Here is a 6,685-nt window from a genome sequence, read left to right on the forward strand (position 1 = left end):
TGCCATCATTGGTGTTTTTGATGTTAGCCCTTCTGATAGGTGTAAGATGGTATCTCAGAGTTGTTTTGATTTGCATTTCCCTGATCGCTAACGAGGTTGAGCATGACCTTAAGTGTCTTTTGGCCTTTTGAATTTCTTCTGTTGAGAATTATCTGTTCAGTTCAGTGCTCCATTTTTTAATTGGGTTAATTAGCATTTTAAGGTCTAGTTTTTTGAGTTCTTTATATATTTTGGAGATCAGACCTTTGTCTCTTGCGGGGTTGGTGAAGATCTTCTCCCAGTCAGTAGGTTTAGGCAAATGAATTTAACTAGAAAAAAAATTCATTCTGAGTGTGGTAAAATCAGACCCAGAAAGACAAATATTGTGTGTATTCACTTGCAAATTATTATTAGTAGTTAAATAAATAATAACCCAGCTACAATCTGAAGACTCAGAGAGGTTAGGTAATGAGGAGGGCTCTAGGGGAAACATATGGATCTCCCAGGGAAGGGGAAATAGGACAGATTTTTCTGGTGGGCTGGGAGCCAATGGGAACAGGAGAGATTGTGTGTGCAGAGGAGATGGGTTGGAGGCAGCAAATGTGAGGAGAGAAAGGTGGATGTTCTTCTCTGCATGTGTATTTTACAATTATTCAGTCATACTAACGAACATATCCAGCATTTCTCCGTTCCTGTTTTCCTCAAAGAAAAAACAGAAACTCTGACTCTGGGCCCACTTAGGAATTTAAGAGAGAGGGGAAAGAGGTAGTAGGGAGGTGGGATCAAGCATTAGGGTGAGATCTTTGGTAGTGAACTCTAAGATGAAATTACATCATTGGTCCACAGCTGTTTTTCACATTCTCATCTGGTGATGGAATCTCTGCATATGGTTCTCCCATGCTGAGCCATCAGGTGTGTGGTCCTAATCAGAGCTGTGTCCTGTTACCATCATGTTCTTCAGTCTCCCCAAACTCTAAACGAAATAAAAATAGAGAAACTCTTTTACACCATTCTACAGAATGTATATTTGGTACAATTTTAACCAAAATATAAGAAGGTTCCTATGCTCTCCTGTGAAATAAATTAAGATAAGTAGCAATTCAAAGAGTAGCCGGCCATTTCTGCACAGTCGTAGTCACAGGAAGAATACAGAAGAACTTTTAGGGAAGGTAGGAGAATACTGTGTGCCTTGGTTGTGTTGCATTGCAGGTAATATGGGATACTAATTTATTAAAACAAACAAAAAAACCACGAAAGCAAGCGAAGGCAGGATAGCACCGCCGCAGGTATCATCGAGTTAGAACTTGAAGTTCTAGATTCTGAAACTCGGGTAGTTGCACAGTTGCAGAAGTCCTGACAAGAATGACATTTTTGTGTTTGAAAGAGGTGCGCGCAGTGCATTTTGGGATTTGTAGTCCGCGCCAAGCTTGGCGCCGCCCGGGCCAAAGAGTTAGCTGTTTTTCAGACCCAAAAGATCCAGTAAGGAGTCTTAGTGATGACGTCCTTCACTGCCCACTGTGATTTAGCTTCTTAGCTCCCAGTAGGTCCTTGTCACCGGCCGCCTCTCCTAGATCGGACTTTCTTGGCATCTCTCATAGACCCCGATGGGACTGATGGACTCGCAGAACCCAAGCTGTATCAAAAGTGTCAAATTCCTAACAGAGAGCTCTCCCTGAGTGAGTGACCAAGTTAAACCCTACCTAGTTCCGAGCTACCTAGAAAGCTGACTGCCGCTTTCTTGAGCGGATTGTGATCCCCCGCCCCGCCACCTCCCCACCCCGCGCCGTGCCACTTTCTCCAGCTGTCCTGCTGAGCTAAGAGGGTGGCATTTAGGAATCCTACCACTATTCGTCCTCAACGGAACTTGCGGCGCCAGAAGGGTCTAGGGAGAATCTAGATGAGGCGACGCTGCTGGGAACCTGACTTCAGAATTCCCCTGGTCACCCCTTGATTGCGTGGCTGGGCTACATAAGCGCCCCCTGGTGGCGCGACTGGAGCAACCAGCCTCAAGGGTAAAGTTGCTGGGCCGACAGTACCTATGAAGGTCTGAAACTGAACTCTTTATGATCAGGCTACAAAATTCACATATTCTAAATATTAATCCTCTTAGAGTATCAGCTATACTTATTGAGAGAGTTCCCAAAAAATCCTATGTTAATTTTTACATGATATATTTTTATGAACAAATACCACCATTTGTGTTTGTGTTACTTTGGTTTGGTTTTTTAAACACGTTCCTATGAAACTCAGATGGCGAGTTATGAAGTCCAGGCTAGAACCAAATTTGCAGTTCATCCTGCCTATGCCGCCTGACTACTGGAATTTCGGTGTGTGTCACCACACCCAACTTATTTCTTGCTTTGTTTTGGGGTTTTGTGTGCATTGAAATAGTCTCTCCTGTAGCTCACGGGCTGCCCTTGAACATGCCACGTAGCTGGGGATGTCTTCTAACTCCTGATCTTCCTTTCTCTGCCTTCCAAGTGCTACAAATACGGGTGAGTGCCACCAAGCCTGAATCTGCTGTTATTGTAATGAAATTCTTTGTGACTGTTCTCCAAACTTCATGAGTATCATGACCTTTTCTATATAGGAAACATAAAAATATTTATTATCATTGATAAATACTAGAGTATCATCTGCTCAGTAGATGTTTAATTTTGCTAAAACTCATTCATTAATACATGGAACAATATACACCTATGCTTACGTAAATTGTTCTAGTAGAGTAAAGACTGGTGAGTCAAAAATTGAGATAAAACTTGACAAATCCAAGGACCATCAGAGAGTTGATAGGCTTACCCTCTTTCCATTTTTTTTTTAATCTACCATCCCTCAAATTTCTCTATTCTCTCTCCATGTCCCTTGCTATCAGGCCTCCTTATTCCTCCAATGGCTCTATGGCTTATCCCAGTCAGCCAATTGCAGACTCTGTCTGTCCTTTGATTCAAGGTGGCTTTCTTGTCATAGTAGAATGACAGAACAAATACTTCTCCAACATAACCTGCCATTTTCAATTGGATATCACAGTAGTATATTCTTGGTGTTGTAGGTCACCTTCCAGAGAACATCAGATAAGCTATAGCCATTTGAAAATCTCTATTCAAGCCAGCTGGGACTACACTCAGGCACCTTGGATCCACGTGTAATGCTGAGCATTTACAGTAAGGGAATTTTAAAGACAAAAAGTATATGCTGTTCTTTTGCTTGGCAGTTTCAGGGGGAGGTTTGCACAAGCAGACAGCTTAACAGAAGCCAAGATAAGTTAGCTGGGACATTAACTGCGAGTTCCTAGACTGGAGCTGGGTAATTTTCCACAGGTTCCCATTAAGATCAAAATCTAGTTTAACCTAAAATGGTCTCAGTAAGAACTCAAGATGGAGGAACCTTGGCTCTATTTCCATGGCACACTGCTCTCTCTAGCTTTGACTGGCATATTTAATTAAAATTTAATTAAATTTAAATTTAATTTGTTAAACACATGTCTGCATGTATGTTGGTGTGTGGAAGCCAGAGCACAGCCTTGGTTGTTAATTTTAAGATATCATCCATTTTTTTCTGATTTGTTGCTGTTGTTGTTGTTTTCATTGATATGATCTCTTACCAGTCTGGAACCTGCCAAGTGGGCCAGGAGGGCATGGATACACCTGTCTTTGCCTCCCCAACACTAAATTTACAAGTGCGTGTGTTACTATAGTTGGCTTTTTAAGTCTGAGTTCTGAGGTCAAACTCAGGTCTTCATGCTTTCAAGGACAACAGTGGTCTGGCTGAGCCATCACTCCAGCCCTAATGTGTTTAACTTCTGTATGCTCTTTATAATGTTAAAAGTTAAGTTCTCCATGACTCATTTTGTTTAAGAGCAACTTTATTTTGTCTTATCAATATGTCATGTAAAGTTTATAATCACCTAATCAACTCCCATAGACTAAGCCTAAGCATTTATTTGTTTTTGCCTTGGAAGTTTTGGTTGATTTAGAACTGATTCATTGACCCTATTGACACTGAGTGTCAATATTGACCCTATTGATCATGATATAAATATATAATTGTTTTGTTGTTGTCAATTTCTTTTTAAAAATTAAATAATAATGAGTTGATAATATTAGTAGATGGGTAAATATCAGAAAACTGACAACACCAATGCTGGAAGACTCTGCAACGGATGTCCTCATTCATTGCTCGTGGAGGTATATAGTGGTACAGTCACCTCAAAGATAATTTGGTAATTTTTGTTTACTTAATTCTTTATTGATTCTTTGGGAATTTCACATCATGTAACCCAATCCTGGTCACCTACTAGTCCTTTCATACCTGCCCCTAAACCCTGCAACATACCAAAGAAACCCCCTAAAAATAAATTAAAAACAAACAAACAAAACCACCTTGCTCCTCTGTCTTTGTAACACCTCTTCATTCATCCTAGCAGTGTTAGGTGATGTGGTGTCTCACACAGTGTACCCTTTTGTCAAATCCACACCATCTGCAAAATGTTCATTGCAATAAGTCAGTGGACTGGTTCAAGGTCTTGGGCACACCATTATCACAGGACCCTCACTCCTCTCGTTCTTGTGCTGTTGCTGTGAGCCATGGAGATGCTGTAGTTATTGCTCCTGAGGACAAGGCCCTTTACATACTTCAGCAGGATGGAGATGTTAGGGTGGGTCAACCAAAGACCCAGATTTGGGTCTTGTTGGATCTGAGTTGGTTGGTCTGGGCCACTGGGACTGCCCTCCTCAGGGCGAGGAGGGTGAGGGACAGAGCCAGCTCTCCCATGCCCCTGGTGATGGATGGGGCCATTTCTCCAAGTGCAGGAGCCAGCTCTCCCATGTGAGGTGGGACCAGCAATCTTGCTGCAGTGTTCAACTAGGAGCACAGCCAGCTATCCCAGGGCTAATGAAGGGTGGGACCTGCTCAGCACAGCCCTCAGAATTCAATATGTATGGTTCCGATGACCTGGTATTGTACAGACACCAGTGGTAGCATGACCACAGACCCAGACAGGGCCATAGCAGCAGGTTGGCCTGGAAGTCTTCATGGCTCCAGTGGGAGCACAGGTCACCCTGATCTGTATGGCCCCAGTGGCCTCAAGGTTCTCAGACATCAAAAGGGTCTCAGGTTGCTGTCCAGACCCTAGACATCTGCACATCCCCTGGTGGCAGAAGGAGCCACAGACATCAACCCAGACCCTGGCTACCGCTGGACCACAGACACAGACATGACCAGTGACAGAAGCCTGGGCCCTGATGACACCATGCCACTATGTGGCAGTGCAGGCCACCCAGATCGGCATGACCCTGGAGACAGCAAAGTCCTCAGAAACCAACATGGCCATAGGTTGTGGCCCAGCCTCGGGGCACCTGTGTGGCCTTTGGTGTCACCATGGGTCACAGACATCAACACAGTTATTGGCTGTGGTAGGACCAAGGACCTAGACATGGTCTCTAGTAGCAGCCCAGGCTCAGATGTGACCATGGCTCAGAGTAATAGCCCAGAAACCTGGCATCAGCATGGTCTTCAATGGTATCAGGAGCCACAAACATCACCAGAGACGCTGGCTGTGGGAGGGCCATGAAATATCTAGTATTCCCCATTATAACACATAATTTTTCCATTTATTAATAAGAACATGACAGTTTCATTGTATTGGTATATTTCATAGGATTTTATTTTGTCATTGATTCATATTATTTATTATATAATTTATTAATATGTAAGTAGCAATTTTATTGGTTTTTTGGATAATTTTTTCTTTTATTTAAGAGACTTCAAATATATAGGAATAGTGTTATGTCTTTTATCTCAGCAATCTAGAGGAAGGAGGGGTGAGTGGATCTCTGTGAGTTCCAGGTCAACATGGAGTATATAAGGAGAAATTGTCTCAAAATATTCTTAATTGAGATATTTATTAGTTAAATATATATAAGTCCAGCTGTGTCCTTGAAACTCAGTAGATAACATTTTTTTTTAAAATTTACCTTGACATTCTTCTCGATGTTCTCTGAGTACAGCATCATCACCTTTCCTCTCTGATTTTTTTAAAAACATATTCTTTGTGCAAAATTTAAGCCCAAACTTATGCCAGGCGGTGGTGGCACACGCTTTTAATCCCAGCACTTGGGAGGCAGGGAGGCAGAGGCAGGAGGATCTCTGTGAGTTCCAGGCAAACCTGGTCTACAAGAGCTAGTTCCAGGACAGGCTCCAAAGCTCCAGAGAAACCTATCTTGAAAAATCAAAAAAAAAAGAAAAGAAAAATAAAAAATAAAAAAACCCAAACAACAACAACAACAACAAAAAGATATTGACCAAACTTAACAATTCTTAAAATACTGTGCTGGTCAAATACAATATTTCAAATAATTTTTGGAAATTTAAAGAATTTGTCTCATCAATCATCCTTTTAATAAGTTGAGAACACAATTTAATACCTTGTAGACATTTTATATTTTATAAGTCTAAATTGTTTACCTCTAAACACATAAGATCAAATTTCACAAATCAATTTTTAGATGTAGGAAAATTTTTCCTACCATAGCTCAATAAGGCAACTGCTGAAACTCTTGAAAATACAAATGTCAAGTGTAGAACTCTGTCTTGGATAAAATATGTAGATTTCTCTTTTATCTGTAACAAGTAAGCAGAGACATGTTCAGTTTTCTTCTGTGTCCCCACATCTGTGTCATGATGATTCTTTTAGTTGAGTTCTCTTCTT

General features: G+C 41.5%; 1 long non-coding RNA gene across 1 annotated transcript; it reads right to left on the reverse strand.

The window, feature by feature from the left end:
- Positions 1–362: 362 nt before the first annotated feature.
- On the reverse strand, positions 363–1,935 carry LOC148119770 (uncharacterized). The gene is made up of 2 exons (XR_015734927.1): positions 1,822–1,935; positions 363–952 (listed from the first exon to the last, which is right to left on the reverse strand). It is a non-coding gene; the product is annotated as an uncharacterized LOC148119770 (long non-coding RNA).
- Positions 1,936–6,685: the final 4,750 nt, after the last annotated feature.

The sequence above is a fragment of the Myodes glareolus genome, chromosome 14 (genome assembly GCF_982192425.1).
Source record: "Myodes glareolus chromosome 14, mMyoGla1.1, whole genome shotgun sequence".
Lineage (NCBI taxonomy): Eukaryota > Metazoa > Chordata > Mammalia > Rodentia > Cricetidae > Myodes > Myodes glareolus.